The 18,448-nt window shown below is 48.6% G+C and overlaps 1 protein-coding gene across 1 annotated transcript in view; it reads left to right on the top strand.

Annotated features, from left to right (window-relative positions):
- SFXN5 (sideroflexin 5) overlaps positions 1-18,448 on the top strand; it is an 809,240-nt gene that overhangs the window by 297,686 nt on the left and 493,106 nt on the right. The gene's annotated exons all lie outside the window — the stretch shown is intronic.

The raw sequence follows: 18,448 nt of genomic DNA, 5'->3' as shown, positions 1-18,448 counted from the left end.
GGGTGGTTCCTGGAATGAAAGAAGCAATGGTGACAAACTGAATAACAAACGTGTGCTAATGATTTATTGTTCATATCATTGCCTGGTGACCGGTTTGAGTATTTAAATATAGTTGTGATCCCCTTAAATTTTAATTGTAGTAAACCTCAAATTCAATAATGGTTGTATCCTGGTCATGGGGGATATGCCTAGCCAACATCTCTGGCACTGAACACGCCATCTTCCCTGCAAAAGGTAAACAAATCATCAGATCTTTGCATCAGTTCCTGAAGCTCACAGGGTGAGGATGGTCCTAGGCATGCATCATGAGATAGGATGCAGGAGGATGACTCTGCATCAGTACCCGAAGCACACAGGGCGAGGATGGCCCTAGGCCCACACCATGGTCCTAGACGTGCACCGGGAGATAGGATGCAGCGGGATGACCTTACATCAGTCCCCGAAGCACACAGGGACCAGGATGGTCTTAGGCATCCACCAGGAGATAGGATCCAGGAGGATGACCCTGCATCAGTCCCCAAAGCAAACATGGTGAGGATGGTCCTAGGCACAGGCCATGAGGTAGAGTGCAGAAAGATGAGCTTGTATGAGTCCCCGAAGCACACAGGGTGAGGATGGTCCTAGGCTCGCACCATGAGGTAGGGTGCAGAAAGATGAGCCTGTATGAGACCCTGAAGCACACAGGGTGAGGATGGTCCTAGGTGCACACCATGAGGTTAGGTGCAGAAAGATGAGCCTGTATGAGTCCCTGAAACACTCAGGGTGAGGATGGTCCCAGGCATGCATCATGAGATAGGATGCAGAAGGATGACACTGCATCAGTCCCTGAAGCACACGGGGTGAGGATGGTCCTAGGCACGGACCATGTGGTAGGGTGCAGAAAGATGAGCCTGTATAAGTCCCCGAAGCACACAGGGTGAGGCTGGTCCTAGGCATGCATCAGGAGATAGGATGCAGCAGGATGACCTTGCCTCAGTTCCCGAAGCACACAGGGTGAGGCTGGTCCTAGGCGTGCATCAGGAGATAGGATGCAGCAGGATGACCTTGCATCAGTTCCCGAAGCACACAGGGTGAGGATGGTCCTAGGCCCACACCATGGTCCTAGACGGGCACCGTGAGGTAGGATGCAGCAAGATGACCTTACATCAGTCACCGAAGCACACAGGGACCAGGATGGTCATAGGCGTCCACCAGGAGATAGGATGCAGAAGGATGACCCTGCATCAGTCCCCGAAGCACACATGGTGAGGATGGTCCTAGGCACGCACCATGGTCCTAGACACGCACCGTGAGATAGGATGCAGCAGGATGACCTTGCATCAGTATCGGAAGCAGACAGGGTGAAGATGGTCTTAAGCACGCACCATGAGGTAGGGTGCAGAAAGATGAGCCTGTATCAGTCCCCAAAACACACAGGGTGAGGATGGTCCTAGGCATGCATCAGGAGATAGGATGCAGCAGGATGACCTTGCATCACTCCCTGAAGCAGACAGGGTGAAGATGGTCTTAGGCACATACTGAGAGATTGGATGACCTTGCATCAGCCCTCGAAGCACACAAGGTGAGGATGATCCGAAGTGCACACCCTGAGGTAGGATGCAGGAGGATTACTTTGCATCAGTACCCAAAGCACACAAGGTGAGTATGGTCCTCAGTGCACACCCTGCAGTAGGATGCAGGAGAATTACCTTCCATCAGTACCCAAAGCCCACAGGGTGAGGATGTTGAGGGTGAGGGTGGTCCTAGGTCATGGCTGTCTTTGGGCACTTCAGCGGGAGCGGGTGGGGTTCACATTAAAAAACTGATGCATCTGCTCGGGAGGAGCTGGGCTGGTTTTTAGGTTCTATCTGCTTCCCATCTCCATCCCTCTGGAATCTTTCCTGTGTGTAGCAGGGATGGCCATGGGTGATGAGCTGGTGCCAGGTAAACCCCATGAGCAGTCTCCGTGCCTGGAGAAAGATGCTGAGAGTTCCTTCCCCCAGAGGAGCAGCCCATGACGTAGGCCTCTCCTGCCTGCAGCACAGACAACCGACCACTCTAGTACCCCTGTAAAAAGGACCCACGTGGATGGTGATGCATCAATATACGGAGGGCGGACACTCCCCCTATAGCAGAGGTCTTCAAACTGGGGGGGCGGGCCCTTCTAGGGGGGCCACAAGTGATCCCGGGGGGCGCCAGACTCTGGCCAAAAGAAGCATTATACAGATCACAGGCCTTTGTTTTAAGCAGAAGCATGATATTGCATTTTTAAAAAGGTAACAGTACTTAACTGCAATGTTAAAATAGGTCTGGACATATTTATTTAAACATTGCCATCTTTATAAAATAATTGTGAGAATTTCTGAAGGGGGGGGCAATGATTTTTATTTTTCAACTTGGGGGGCGCGGCGTTAAAAAGTTTGGAGACCACTGCCCTCTAGGGACCTCCCTACATGAATCTCACAAATGGTAATTCTATAGGGATAGAATTTGTTTTTTAACACATTTCATAGATTACAAGCACGGCAAGGCGCGTTACAAAACTATACAGCACACCTTTAAAAGTGGAGATTGTGGAACGGAGTATTGCCGTGACAGAAGATTAATAGGGTACTGTAAAGCGCGTGTCTCATCCCCCCGATTCATTGGCCCCATGACACACACATGCTGTGACGTTTGCCAAGGGGCGGCACATGTACCGCCCGCTCCGTGTTGACAGCTCTTCGGAGCGGCACGAGCCGCCGCAAACCATAAAATGGCTGCTTTGGAATATTGTGTTAATCTAAATGAGTTTATGTAACTCAATAGAAGGTTTAATGAGGAACAACAAATGCTGGTTCTGCTGCCTGAACAGACACAGCAGCGCGCAGGGGAAGTCAAACATCTTCTCATTAAAGGAAAGACACTACGTCAGTTTCACCCGTTGTAGGAGTAAAAAAAAAAAGTAAAAATAAATGCCTCGGGCGTCGTAGCTGCTGCATGTGCCGAATCCTAGAGCGCATAATGAGTTGGTACTTGTGCCGAAGGATGCGTGTCTACTGCAGAGGTGAGGGATGGGGGTGCAGTATGGTTTGTCAGCGGGTGATTGGCATCGGCCGGGTCCACTAAGTCCTGCACCCACTTGTCAGACAATGAGAGGGTCGGATGCTTTCTGAGCTGCTCCGAAGTCAAAAAGGTGGCGGAACTATGACGTCAGTGAAAGAGATGCTGAGGACTCCCAGGGGTGGAGTGAGTGGTGACATAGCACAGGGGCCATCACCACCCTGCCCGACCCATGACCAGGAAGCACAGGGGCCATCAACTGCCCTGCCTGACCCATGACCAGGAACACAGGGGCCATCACCACCCTGCCCGACCCATGACCAGGAAGCACAGGGGCCATCAACTGCCCTGCCTGACCCATGACCAGGAAGCACAGGGGCCATCACCACCCTGCCTGACCCATGACCAGGATGCATAGGGGCCATCAACTGCCCTGCCTGACTCATGACCAGGAAGCACAGGGGCCATCAACTGCCCTGCCTGACCCATGACCAGGAAGCACAGGGGCCATCACCACCCTGCCTGACTCATGACCAGGAAGCACGGGGGCCATCACCACCCTGCCTGACCCATGACCAGGAAGCACGGGGGCCATCAACAGCCCTGCCTCACCCATGACCAAGAGGCACAGGGGCCATCACCACCCTGCCTGACCCATGACCAGGAAGCACAGGGGCCATCAACACCCTGCCTGACCCATGACCAAGAAGCACAGGGGCCATCAACAGCCTTGCCTGACCCATGACCACAAAGCACGGGGGCCACCACCACCCTACCTGACCCATGACCAGGAAGCACAGGGGCCATCAACAGCCCTGCCTGACCCATGACCAGGAAGTGCAGGGGCCATCACCACCCTGCCTGACCCATGACCAGGAAGCACAGGGGCCATCAACAGCCCTGCCTGACTCATGACCAGGAAGCACAGAGACCATCAACAGCCCTGCCTGACCCATGACCAGGAAGCACAGAGACCATCAACAGCCCTGCCTGACCCATGACCAGGAAGCACAGAGACCATCAACAGCTCTGCCAGACCCATGACCAGGAAGCACGGGGGCCACCAACAGCCCTGCCTGACCCATGACCAGGAAGCACAGGGGCCATCAACAGCCCTGCCTGACCCATGACCAGGAAGCACAGGGGCCATCACCCCCACTGCCTGACCAGATACACAGAGGCCATCAACACAACTGCCTGACCCATGACCAGGAAGCACAGGGGCCATCAACAGCCCTGCCTAACCCATGACCAGGAAGCACAGGGGCCATCACCACCCTGCCTGACCCATGACCAGGAAGCACAGGGGCCATCAACAGCCCTGCCTGACCCATGACCAGGAAGCACAAGGGCCATCACCACCCTGCCTGACCCATAACCAGGAAGCACAGGGGCCACCAACAGCCGTGCCTGACCCATGACCAGGAAGCACAGGGGCCATCACCACTCTGCCCGACCAGGAAGCACAGGGGCCATCACGACCCTGCCTGACCCATGACCAGGAAGCACGGGCCATCAACAGCCCTGCCTGACCCATGACCAGGAAGCACAGGGGTCATGAACAGCCGTGACTGACCCATGACCAGGAAGCACAGGGGCCATCAACAGCCCTGCCTGACTCATGACCAGGAAGCACTTCCCAACTCAATGAACAGGGTGTGTAGTCAAACTTGATCTGCCAAAAGAACAGACAGGTTATGCACAGGTCCTCAATCATACCTTAGACTAGCTAGGAGGAGATACAGCTCATCCGTCGTATCTCAGAATACGTAGGAGGAGATACAGCTTGTTGGTCATACCTTAGGCTAGCTTGAAAGAGATACAGCTCAGCAGTCATACCTCAGGATACCTAGGAGGAGATACAGCTCCAGTCATACCTTAGGCTAGCTAGGAGGAGATACAGCTCATCAGTCATACCTTGGGATAGCAAGGAGGAGATACCGCTCATCAGTCATATCTCACTATAGCTATGAGGAGATACAGCTTGTCAGTCATAACGCAAGGTAACTAAGATGAGATACAGCTCTTCGGTCATAACTTGGGCTAGCTCGTCAGTCATACCTCAGGATACCTAGGAGGAGATACAGCTCCAATCATAATTTAAGCTAGCTTGGAGGAGATACAGCTCATTGGTCATACCTTAGGATAGCTAGGAGGAGATACAGCTCATCAGTCATAACTCACTATAGCTATGAAGAGATACAGCTCATCAGTCATACCGCTGGGTAACTAAGATGAGATACAGCTCATCTGTCATACCATGGGCTAGATATGAGGAGATACAGCTCATTGGTCATACCACAGGATAGCCAGGAGGAGAATCAGCTTGTTGGGATGGCTAGGAGGAGATACAGCTCATCAGTCATACTGCAGGATAGCTAGGAGGAGATACAGCTCTTTGCTCATACCGCAGAATAGCTAGGAGGAGATACAGTTCACCTGCTATACCGCACGATAGCTAGGATGAGATACAACTCATCGGTCATACTGCAGGATAGTTAAGAAGAGATACAGCTTGTCAGTCATACCTCAGGATCGCTAGGAGGAGATATAGCTCATTGGTCATACCTCACTATAGCTAAGAGGGAATACAGCTCACCAGCCATACCACAGGATAGCTAAGATGAGATACAGCTCATCGGTCATACCTTAGGCTAGCCAGGAGGAGATACAGCTCATCAGTTATACTGCAGGATAGCTAGGAGGAGATTAAACTTGTCGGTCATACCTCAGGAGAGCTAGGAGGAGACACAGCTCATTGGTCATACTGCAGGATAGCTGTTAGGAAATACAGCACGTCAGTCATACTGCAGGATAGCTAGGAGGAGATACAGCTGATCGGTTATACCACAGGATAGCTAGGAGGAGATACAGCTCATCGGTCATACCGCAGGATAGCTAGGAGGAGGTACAGCTCGTCACTCATACCTCAGGATAGCTAGGAGGAGATACAGCCCATTGGTCATACTTCACTATAGCTAGGAGGAGATACAGCTCATCGGTTATACTGCAGGATAGCTAGGAGGAGATAGAGGTTGTCAGTCATACCTCGAGGTAGCTAGGAGGAGATACAGCTCAACGGTCATACTGCAGGATAGCTAGGAGGAGATACAGCTCATCGGTTATACTGCAGGATAGCTATAGGAGATACAGCTCGTCGGTCATACAGCAGGATAGCTAGGTTGAGATACAGCTCATCAGTTATACCGCAGGATAGGTAGGAGGAGATACAGCTCGTCAGTCATACCTCAGGATAGTTAGGAGGAGATACATGCAGGATAACTAGGAGGAGATACAGCTCATCTGTCATACCGCAGGATAGTTAGGAGATACAGCTCATCGGTCATACCACAGGATGGCTAGAAGGAGATACAGCTCATTGGTTATACCACTTGATAGCTAGGAGGAGATACAGCTCGTCAGTCATACCCCAGGATAGCTAGGAGGTGATACAGCTCATCGGTTATACCACAGGATAGCTAGGAGGAGATACAGCTCCTCGGTCATAACTCAGGATAGCTTGGAGGAGATACAGCTCATCTGTCATACTGCAGGTTAGCTAAGAGGAGATACAGCTCAACAGTCATACTGCAGGATAGCTAGGAGATACAGTTCAGCGGCTATACTGCAGGATAGCTAGGAGGAGATACAGCTCATCGGTCATACCTCAGGATAGCTAGGAGGAGATACAGCTCATCGGTTATACCGCAGGATAGTTAGGAGGAGATACAGCTCATCGGTCATACCACAGGATGGCTAGGAGGAGATACAGCTCATCGGTTATACCGCTTGATAGCTAGGAGGTGATACAGCTCATCGGTTATACCACAGGATAGCTAGGAGGAGACACAGCTCATTGGTCATACTGCAGGATAGCTGTTAGGAAATACAGCACGTCAGTCATACTGCAGGATAGCTAGGAGGAGATACAGCTGATCGGTTATACCGCAGGATAGCTAGGAGGAGATACAGCTCATCGGTCATACCGCAGGATAGCTAGGAGGAGGTACAGCTCGTCACTCATACCTCAGGATAGCTAGGAGGAGATACAGCCCATTGGTCATACTTCACTATAGCTAGGAGGAGATACAGCTCATCGGTTATACTGCAGGATAGCTAGGAGGAGATAGAGGTTGTCAGTCATACCTCGAGGTAGCTAGGAGGAGATACAGCTCAACGGTCATACTGCAGGATAGCTAGGAGGAGATACAGCTCATCGGTTATACTGCAGGATAGCTATAGGAGATACAGCTCGTCGGTCATACAGCAGGATAGCTAGGTTGAGATACAGCTCATCAGTTATACCGCAGGATAGGTAGGAGGAGATACAGCTCGTCAGTCATACCTCAGGATAGTTAGGAGGAGATACACGCAGGATAACTAGGAGGAGATACAGCTCATCTGTCATACCGCAGGATAGTTAGGAGATACAGCTCATCGGTCATACCACAGGATGGCTAGAAGGAGATACAGCTCATTGGTTATACCACTTGATAGCTAGGAGGAGATACAGCTCGTCAGTCATACCCAAGGATAGCTAGGAGGTGATACAGCTCATCGGTTATACCACAGGATAGCTAGGAGGAGATACAGCTCCTCGGTCATAACTCAGGATAGCTTGGAGGAGATACAGCTCATCTGTCATACTGCAGGTTAGCTAAGAGGAGATACAGCTCAACAGTCATACTGCAGGATAGCTAGGAGATACAGTTCAGCGGCTATACTGCAGGATAGCTAGGAGGAGATACAGCTCATCGGTCATACCTCAGGATAGCTAGGAGGAGATACAGCTCATCGGTTATACCGCAGGATAGTTAGGAGGAGATACAGCTCATCGGTCATACCACAGGATGGCTAGGAGGAGATACAGCTCATCGGTTATACCGCTTGATAGCTAGGAGGTGATACAGCTCATCGGTTATACCACAGGATAGCTAGGAGGAGATACAGCTCCTCCGTCATAACTCAGGATAGCTAGGAGGAGATACAACTCATCTGTCATACTGCAGGTTAGCTAGGAGGAGATACAGCTCAACTGTCATACCGCAGGATAGCTAGGAGATACAGCTCAACGGCCATACTGCAGGATAGCTAGGAGGAGATACAGCTCAGAGGTCATAATGGGGTGGGCATCAACCTAATTCCAGGAAGTGACTTCAGGTAGTGATCGGTGGACCATTTCTCTGCTGGATTAAGGGTGGTGAGCTGGGCACGGTGGGCACCATAATATGCAGATAGTAGGTTGCAGTTGTACAGCCCTCTCGTCCTTTGTCCTCAGATGAAGGGGGGCTCCTAAAGAACTTCCAGTAGACTTTGGGTCTCGCATTAAAATCTCGGCCTCTCGCAAGAGTCTTGGATTTCCAAAGCGTAAATTGTCTAATTCGGGATATGTGGGCCAGGAGAGAGAGTTTTGTAATAGGAACATAAGCTAGGACTTGAAAATTCAGTAATTGTTGAGTGACAAAAGCTGTTGCAGGAAATATTTTGCTCGTAATAAGGTCACATTCAAAAGGTGCTGGACATATGAGGCTTTGAAGCAGAGCACACCAGGGCTTACAGGAATAGTAATTACTCTAGCTGACTAGCATGATAGTACAGTATGCGTAGAGTGGTGGAATGCCAGTAGCTTGGGCATTCTGGCGTCATGGGTGTGAAGTTTGGTTGGAATGTTGACTCATCTCACCTCTATCCCAGATCTTGATGCAATGGGAGTCAGTATACATCCATATTGTGCCTGTACAGGAGCGGTACAGAAGCACGGAGCTCAACCCCTACTAGGAGGGCTCATGGGAAGGAGAACTTGGATTCGTCGTTCTGTGTCTGACCCTCTGCTCATGTGAAACAGACGGTAGATAAAGGGAATCCGAAGACTCTCCTAGGCATTGGTGGGACAAGTGTGCTCTAAATCTGCAGATGAGCAGAAATCAATGTACTGGAGTGTGTGGCAAAGAAACTAAAGCAAGGTAATAGTAAAAAAAAAAAAACTGCAAAGAAAATGAACAATCCTCTCCGGCCTTGGGTGCGTCTCGCTCTACACGCATGGAACTTAAGAGGTAGTGAGTGAGTAGCAAGGTCGAGACTCTCATCCTAGGGTGAGCAGTCTCCAGTCTCCAGTCTCCAGCTCTTGCATCCTGGCCCAGCCCTCACTATGGAGTGACACTTGGGGTGTTACTGGTCAGCTGTGCAGACAAGTAGAGTTGGTTAGGCACAAACTTTCAGACGTGACTGACAGAGCTAACAAGGCAGAAGGAACAGCAGGGGCCCATGGAGATCCACTTTCCACCTCCACGTAGAACAACCACACACTGTGCCCCGTTGCTTCTTCCAGGGACCTGGCTCTGTTCCTGAGCTCCTTCTCATGGATGTGTCTTAGTGGCCGTGGTCACCGCTGGCTGGTAGTCATGTTCTCCTCATGCTGTCGCAGGAAGCTAGAAACTGAGAGTCAGCTTGCAGGTGCTGGCACAAACACAGCTCCTGTGGCAAAATATGCATACGCCCCTCATCTGCACTCAGCTTTAACTTCAAATGCACCCTTAACCTTGACAGGTTGCCTTTTCCATTTTATAAGCATTATTTTACGAAATAGGGGTCAGAAGCATGATGGTTGAAAAAAACGTACTTTGCTAGAATGCAAAATATACTAAAGGAGTAGAGAACAAATCCTCTTATTGGAAGAAACGTAATTGTGCTCTCTACAGACTGCATTCACCCTGCTACTCAACAGGCGAGACCCAGAGAGTGTTGTTGCTTGCACCGAGGGTATCACTGAGAACTGTCCCACTGGAACAGTCTATGGTGGCCCCAGAGAGATGTCAGACGTTTGCAATATAGTTTGGCTTATGATATTCATGTATGGTACTGAGTTTTGGGCAAACAGCAATGGCTGTTGTTGGAAATGGCCTTTCTACAGGGTCACCCCCAAACCTTTTGCCTTCTTCCTCCTCTTTTTCTGACCTCATTTTTGCTGCCTTTAGGACTCTGCACACTTTACCACTGCTAATCAGTGCTAAAGGGCATATGCTCTCTTTCTAAAACATGGTGACATTGGCTCATACCCAATTGGCATGTTTAATTTATTTGTACGTCACTAGTAAAGTGCACTACAAGTGCCCAGGGCCTGTAAATTAAATACTACTAGTGGGCCTGCAGCACTGGTTGTGCCACCTACATAAGTAGCTCTTAACCATGTCTCAGGCCTGCCACTGCGAGGCCTGTGTGTGCAGTTTTCACTGCCACTTCGACTTGGCATTTAGAAGTATTTGCCAAGCCTTAAACTCCCCTTTTTCTACACATAAGCCACTCCTAAGGTAGGCCCTAGGTAGCCCATAGGGCAGGGTGCTATGTAGGTAAAAGGCAGGACATGAACATGTGTGTTCTATATGTCCTGGTAGTGTAAAACTCTTAAATTCATTTTACACTGCTGTGATGCCTGCTCCTTTCATATGATAGCATTAGGACTACCCTCTTATACTGTTTTAGTGGTAGATTCTGATCTGAAAGGAGTAACCAGGTCAAATTTAGAATGGCCAGAATGGTAATAGAAAATCCTGCTTATTAGTGAAGTTGGATTTAATATTACTATTCTAGAAATGCCACTTTTAGAAAGTGAGCATTTCTCTACACTTAACTCCTTCTGTGCCTTCCAATCCACGTCTGGCTAGGTTAGATGACAGCTCCCTTGTGCATTTAACTTAGACAACCCCAAACACAGGATGCTCAGTCACACCAGCAAACATCTGCATACTGAACTGGTCTTCCTGTCTTGGGAGGGTGGAGGGCCTGACACTTACATATCAAAGGACAGTGGCCTGCCCTCACACAATGGACTGCCAAACCCCCTACTGGGACCCTGGCAGACAGGGTGGAACTGAAAGGGGACCTTGTGCACTTCTAAGCCACTCTTTGAAGTCTCCCCCACTTCAAAGGCACATTTGGGTATATAAGCTGGGTCGTTGACCCTACCAATTCAGACACTTCTTGACAAGGTACCGATTGGGAAAGTAACTCTGAACCAGAACCTGCACCCTACTAAGAGAAGCTACCTGGCTGCCCAAAGGGCTCACCTGACTGTTTTGCTGTAAAGGACTGCTTCCTTGCTGTTGCCCTGCTGTCTTGCTGCCCTCTGGCTCTGCTGAGAAGTGCTGTCTAAGGGCTTGGATTGAGCTTGCCTCCCATTCCTGGAGTCTCAGGGCCAAAAATACTTCATCTCGGCAAATAACTATTTGTGTGGCGAAAATCAAAGCACAGCCTGCCAGAATCGATGCACAGGCTGCCCTGCGGTGAAAAAATCACTGCATCGCCAAACCGGAACGACGCAGCCAGCTCTCTGAGTGGAGATCGACACAGCGCCAGTGTTGCAACCGGAACTTCGACGCATGGCCCACCAGATCGACGCATCGTCGAGCTGGAACAATGCAGCCCGACTTCCTGCGAGAAGAATCGAAGCACCACCTGGCGTGCAGCAGAAATCTCCCTGCATCCCCCACTGGATCGACGCATTTCCTGTAACTTCATCCAGCACACCCAGGATTTCTCCACATCGTCCCCGGGGCGTCCAAGTACTCCGCAACTCGGAGAGGATCCAAGTCTGCGCACCGGAATCGACGTGAAGCCCTTGCTGCGTGGAAAAGCATCTAAGCATTGTCTGTATGCACCCGAATAAACCAACGCACACCTCCCCGTTTTCCACGCATCTCCATCTCTGCGGTCCCGTGCGGAAAATTTAGACGCAAACCAGGTACTTTGCATGATTTATTGCACAAATACTTTACACATTGCCTTCTAAGCTAAGCCTGACTGTTTAGTGCCAAGCTACCAGAGGGTGTGCACAGGATAATTTGGATTGTGTGCGACTTACCCTGACTAGAGTGAGGGTCCTTGCTTGGACAGGGGGTAACCTGTCTGCCAACCCCATTTCTAACAGCTGCCCTTCTCCAATCTGTGCTGCTGCCAGACAAAACAACACAACACAACACAAATTATCTAGTTATCTAAGACAGTTTAAAAGCATTCCAATATCCTGTATGTGCCCCTGAAAGTTCAAGCTGATGCAGCTGGATAAATAAACACAATGATCACAGCTGTGTGGAGGACAAGCACTTTTTTGTGGAAGCACACAGCTTATGCCCAATCAAAACATGTACTTCTGGAACTAAACCCCTCTCTAGCGATGTTCACATTATTGTCTGGCGACAGCTGCGCTGTCAAACCAGACCATGAGAATGAAGAAAGGAGCACAAAAAGACTTGTCAGAGGTTTAAGACCTTTGTTGTGTGTGAACTTCCCGTTATGGCGTTTCACACTTTTTTCTCAATTACTCCAGGCCCACATAAACACTGGCGCAACAGAATCTTGGCGGGCATTTCTATAAGTAATAGCAAGTCAGGCAAGGGCTCCACCTAAGCCCTGAACTTGCAGCGCTAATGGTAGCTATACCCTGATTTAATTCCTAAGACATTGAAGAAGCTGTCCGAGAATAAAAAGAGATGGCAGGGAAATTAGCATATTATGTATTGTAACAAAGAAAGTGAAATTGGTTATTGGTAGGAAACAGGTGTACTAAAACTGGTTTGTTTAAATGATTAGCTGATTTAAGTCAGTTACTTGCAGCACATTTATTATAGCTTAAGGTAGATCCAGCGGATGGCGTGTGATACATCCCTGACCTGGCTTAGACGTCAGAGAGATGAGGGGATTCCATACTTAAGGTGTGGAGCTTTGATACTATCCATCGGCTGTGGTCTGAGGGGGCTGGTCCTGTATCCAGGGACAAGGAATGGGAAATTAAACTGACTCCCAAGTTAACTCGGTTAAGTGTCTTTGGTAACTTAGATGAGGAGTCTCCAGCTTTTCAGTCGTAAACAAAAACCACTATGAGCTACTGCCTAATGTAATGTCTCGACTTAGATAAGGGAAGGAAGGAGTAAAAGCAAGAAGGGAAAGGAAGGTAGGGATCAGGGGAATGAAAGAAAGGAAAGAGGGTACATTGAAAGCAAGAAGAATAGAAAGAGAAGAAGAGAGGAAAGAAAGGAGCAAAAGAGGAATGAGGGAGAGGGAACCAATGAAAGAAGCAGAAAAGAAGGGAAAGAAGAATAAAGGAAGTGAAATAGGACTGAACAGAGAACAAAAGGAAAGAACGACCGAAGAGGAGAAAGAGGAAAGGAAAGATAGTGAGCAAACACAAGGGAAGGGAGTAAGGAGAGAGTGAAAGAAAGCATGAAGGAGAAGACAGAAAGAAGGAGATGTGGTGAGGAATGAAGTGACAGAAAAGAAACAAGGAATTCTGAAGAGAAAAAAGCAAAGTGAGAAAGGAACAAAGGAGAGAAAAACAACAAAAAAGAGAAGAGAAAAAACAAAGGAAGGAAAGGAGGGAGGAAAAAGAGAAATTGAAGTGGAGGGAAAGAAGGAAAGGAAAGTGGAAGAAAGCAAGAAAGGAAAGAAAGAGGAAAAAGAAGAAAAAATAAGAAAAGAAATGGGAAAGAAGGGAATGAAAGGAAACAGAACTGAGGAATGAAAAAAAAGTGAAATGGGACAGAAAGAAAAAAGAAATGTGTATGTAGTGATGCTCTGAAGTCATTGAAGCAATACCTTTTCAGGGTAGTTGTCAGGGAGGTTTACAAACGATGTGGGTCACCGCAGAGGCATTTGTTTTCAGGATTTTTAAGGGGAAGCACCAGCACACCTGTGGGATGACTAGTGCTCCCGCTTCCTCAGCAGCACCTAGCTCTCAGTGTCTTTAAGTGCAGCCTTAGCAGATAGGCACGAAGATGAATGGTTCGGAACAGCGAGTTACTTCAACTCAGGCTGCGAGCTGCTGATAGCTCGCGATCGATGTGTTGGAGAAGACTGACTTAGGGCCTGATTTAGAAGTCAGCAAAGAGAAATACTCCGGCACAGATGTGACGGGTATCCTGTCCGCCGTATTACAATCCTATTATATCCTATGGGGATCGTAATATGGCGGACGGGATATCCATCACGTATTCCCCTCCGCCGAGATCTAAATCAGGCCCTTAGACACAAATAGATACAGCGGACCGTGATCAGCCTGGGCATGGTGACCACCAGGCAGGACATAGCATAGAACCAGTGTTATTTGGCAGCCCCAATTAAACCATGGTTGGGTTGATGTCACGCACATGTTGAAATCCCAGTTTACAATCAGACAAACTGTCCATAAACTGAGCAACATGTCCGTTGTCCCTCATTGTTCTCCTAACATACAGCATTTGTCTGTAATTTCAGCAAGTTCCGTTGTGTAATATTCGTCTTTCTGGGGAATCAGGCAGTTTGGCCTGGTCTTCCACTAACTTTGGTGCTGTGCATACATGGCAACATTTTACAAGACGGAAGCGGGAGATTTAAAAAGAAATAATCAGGAAAATGCATTACCACCATTGACTTCTATCGAAGAAGAGGCAACTTCAGATGGGAGATAGCCTAAATTAAGTTAATTTTGGCTTAAAAAGGGGGGAGTCTTCCGTCTGAATGGGGTCTGTTGGCATGTACGGCTGTGTCCCTGCCTGGTGGACAGCTCCGGGGCCTCTTATGGTGGTCCGCCCACTCAAGGAGCGTAGTACCTCGGCCCTGCCCCTGCACGCCCCGCTGTGAGCCTTGGAGTTCCTGTTGTGGTCCCGGCCCGCTGAATGGGTTCACACTGTGTACTTGGCCAGCCTGTTCGACTACGTACATCACCCCGAGCCTCACTGCCGCTGATGAGATAGAAAATGAACATGCAAACTAAACAGAAACTCTACAGAGTAAAAGGGAATTACGAATATATGGAAATGGGGCAAAAGTAACACACTAGAAACAGAAAGGAGGAGCAAAACAATGGCTGTAGTCGAAGAAAAAGAAATTAAATAATTCGAAGAGATGGGATACAGGGTGGGAATGAAAAGAGAATGAGAGAGAAAGCACGAGGGGAAAACGGATAAAGAAAACATTTTGGCTTCTCAATAATAAAAGCCTTTCAAGGCTTCATTAAAGCTCTGCACAGGTACAGCATGGACAGCAGCAGTGCAAGCTTCCCTTATATGTATAGGGGCTCATATGTCCCGGGTGGTCTTAACATGCCTGTCAACTTGTCAATAATTACATTAATACGATATTAATACAATATTTGCATAGTGTTGCTAACATTGGGTTTTCGTCAGGTTCTTTGGGTTGCTCCCAAGGTGGCAATCTTTGACCTCCATCTATGAATAACATTTGTTAGAACTTGATAAATGATGCTTTTCTGCAGGGATTTCATTGTAAATAGCTAGAAATGAAATTGACAGATTGACTGGCCCTACTCTAACTAACACATCCATCACCCTATAACACCTGTGGCAATCTTAATGGGAAAAGAAGCAAAGCGAGGGGAATGAGATGCAGAGATGTAGCCTAGTGGCTATCAGCACCAGGAGATGAAGTTTGCATCCAATTGCCTCTATTTGATCTAACTGTGTGATCCTGGGCATATCTCCTTGCATTTTGATGCCTTCTCTTATTGGTCATCTTTAGCGGTGGTACAGTTGGTTGCATGTCCAAATTTAGAATATTAATTTAAAGGCCACAATATTTTCGACTCACAGCAGTCACACAGATGAAAATAGTTTGTTCAAGACTAATAATAGGGGGGGTGGTGGTGAGTGCCCTGTGTGATGGGCGCCTAACCTCGTAGTTCCAGTCCCACACAATGAATATGCCAATCCCATCAGCATGAGAGCCATCACCTATGGAAATAGGGTACCTGAGCTGTGGCAATTCCTGTGGGTGCCCGGTCGGACCCAAGGACAGAGGGGCAGCACGGCCGACGTCTATGAGAGAGGCTACCATTCGGGTAACGAAGCCCAGTCCGTCGGGAGGTGACTGCAGCGGCTTCCCTGTGTAGTGGGGCGCTGGGTGTGCGAGCTGATCGCCTGGACGAGCATCTGGATTGACGAAGCAGTGCCAACATCATATGAGGTGAGTCAAGCACAGCCAGACAAACAATGCTTGTTGAGAGACTTAGGTCCTTATTTAGATCTCGATGGACTGGTTACTCGGTCACAACGGTCACGGGTGTCCGCCGCCGAAATATAAATCCCATTATATGCTGTGGGAGCAGCGGTCGAAGTGCATTAAAAAAAAGTATGGGAACTGTGATGTTGCATGCAGTGAGGCTGGGGTCAATGGCTGTGGGGGCGCGGTAAATGTGTGGCTAAAAACCCCAAAATATTCTCCTTCAGGTAGTAACGCACGGATTAAATGAAATAAAAATTAAAAAGTTAAGATAATCTGTGGTATGTGCACTATTGTATATTATGAAAACTCTATCAGTTACTGCACTGAGAGGTCTGTGTATATTCAGAAAGCCACAGAATGAAATCTTGGTTGGTGCAATGGAGAATTGTGGCTTGTGTGTTGTCAGTGCTAGGAAGAATAATTAACAGGGGGATAGGGAGAAATGATGGTCCAGTGTATACCCTCCCGTAATTAATACTAAGCAAATAAACAAGATACACTGTTCCAAAGGAGAGATAGGCGAAAGGATACGGAGGAGTCCTACATTTTAGGAGCAAGAGTCCTCACACACCCAAATGGGTGACATGCTTCATCATCGGAGTTGCTCCTCGTCAGACCGGCGCTGCAATGTCTGACGGGCACCCCCCAAAAAGGGGGGGGTGGCTCTTTGCAGGAGATCTTTTCTCGTTGATGCCAAAACCCCAAGAGTGAGTTTGGAAAAGGGAGAGTCTAACTAGAAGTTAAAATTGTCTCACAGACCCAAAAGCAAAGGGCAACAATTTTATTAATCCATGAGGGGGGTTGAGGCCAAGATTAAAAATGATCAAGAGAGTGAAACAGAGACAATGGTCAATCACTCTTTCCCACAAGAATGCAGAAAAGGGGATGGGGGAACTACCAGACCATCCCTAAAGAAGGGTCAACATGTTTCGCGTCTCTATGGTCCAGCCGGATCCAGCGACGGATCCAGCCGGACCTAATGACTACATGCTTCTCCTAATTGTAAACTGAAGGGACTGCTATAACCTGAGATGATCAGTTGTGATGTATCCTGTCACTTACACTAGTCCGGTAAAAACTCAAACGTACTATTCCTAAATGTCGCCCATCATTGTCGAGGAACGTACTTCCTGGGACAGCATCGGCCTAAAGCCGGGCGCAAGCACTTTGCGGCGCTCCTGACTGTCGCGGGTAACCTACCCGAAGCCGTGCTTCCGAATCAATTGCCAAGTCAGTGCTAGGAAGGCCCGGCCTGTGACAGGAAGCACTTAGAACTTGTAAGTCATTATGTTAAACTTGCATTACACACAGTGTAATACAGACTGCAACAAATGTGCAGAAAGGTTTCAGTGAAAACGGTGCTTCCAAAATTAAGGTTTTAGTAATACCCAGACTGTAGGTAATGATTTATTTTTATTTAACTGCCCTGAAAAGCACACACTCTACAGCTCAGCTGCTAAGTCCCTTGCACTACCAGTGGAAAAGAATGTGATTCGATCAATTAAACCAGTACCTGCTCCCAAGCCCCCTTTACATTTGTAGATTAACCAGTTGTGCCTTTTCGCATTTATTTCAGGCGGGGAGGCACCCTGGCAGGAAGGCCTGTTTACTGCTAAGCTGCCTACCCCTCCCTCGGTCTCACTGAATGAAACTTAAGGTGAACCATTTGCATGATCGAAGTTTACCGTCCCGGGACGGTTGTCTTTTAATAAGAAGTAGGGGAATGATTTTTCATAAATTAAAAAAGTAGGGGCTCATTGTGCCCCTCTGACCCCGCCCACTTCGAGTCCTGTATGGGATTTATATTTTGGTGGATGGGAGAGCTGTCAACGTTGCGACAGCATAACCCATCTGGCGAAATCTAAATCAGGCCCTTAGAACTCCCTCGGTGTCAAACCCAAAACCTAGAAGCTGTGGAAAAACCAGGACTGTGAACGGTGAAGCATTTGATCATGTCTTCTTGGATGCTATTGACGCACTACCTTGACCTGTGTCGTGTACTGCTTATTAAAGTTTGTAGCGGAGTTTACCGATTTCATTAATGCTACAATAGTAATTATACAATATATCCCAAGGTAAACCCCTTGTCCTTCGTCCGAACAACGAGGTAACAAATGGACCAGCGCCCCAACCTAATCATACCTTGACCTGGTCAACGTACTAGTGACAGGACCCCTTGTCCTTCGTCCGAACAACCAGGGAACAACTGGACCATGGTCTCAACCTAGTCCAGTCCTGACCAGGCCAACGGGCTGGTGTCAGGACCCCTTCTCCTTTGTCCGAACAAGCAGGTAACAAATGGACCAGCGCCCCAACCTAGTCATACCCCGACCTGGCCAACGGACTAGTGACAGGACCCCTTGTCCTTCGTCCGGACAACAAGGTAACAAATGGACCACTGTCTCAACCTAGTCATACCCTGACCTGGCCAACGGAC

The sequence above is a fragment of the Pleurodeles waltl genome, chromosome 1_2, assembly GCF_031143425.1.
Source record: "Pleurodeles waltl isolate 20211129_DDA chromosome 1_2, aPleWal1.hap1.20221129, whole genome shotgun sequence".
In the NCBI taxonomy this organism is placed as follows: Eukaryota; Metazoa; Chordata; class Amphibia; order Caudata; family Salamandridae; genus Pleurodeles; species Pleurodeles waltl.
The sequence above is the reverse complement of the archived record's forward strand: the minus strand, read 5'-3'. Positions and strand labels throughout refer to the sequence as shown.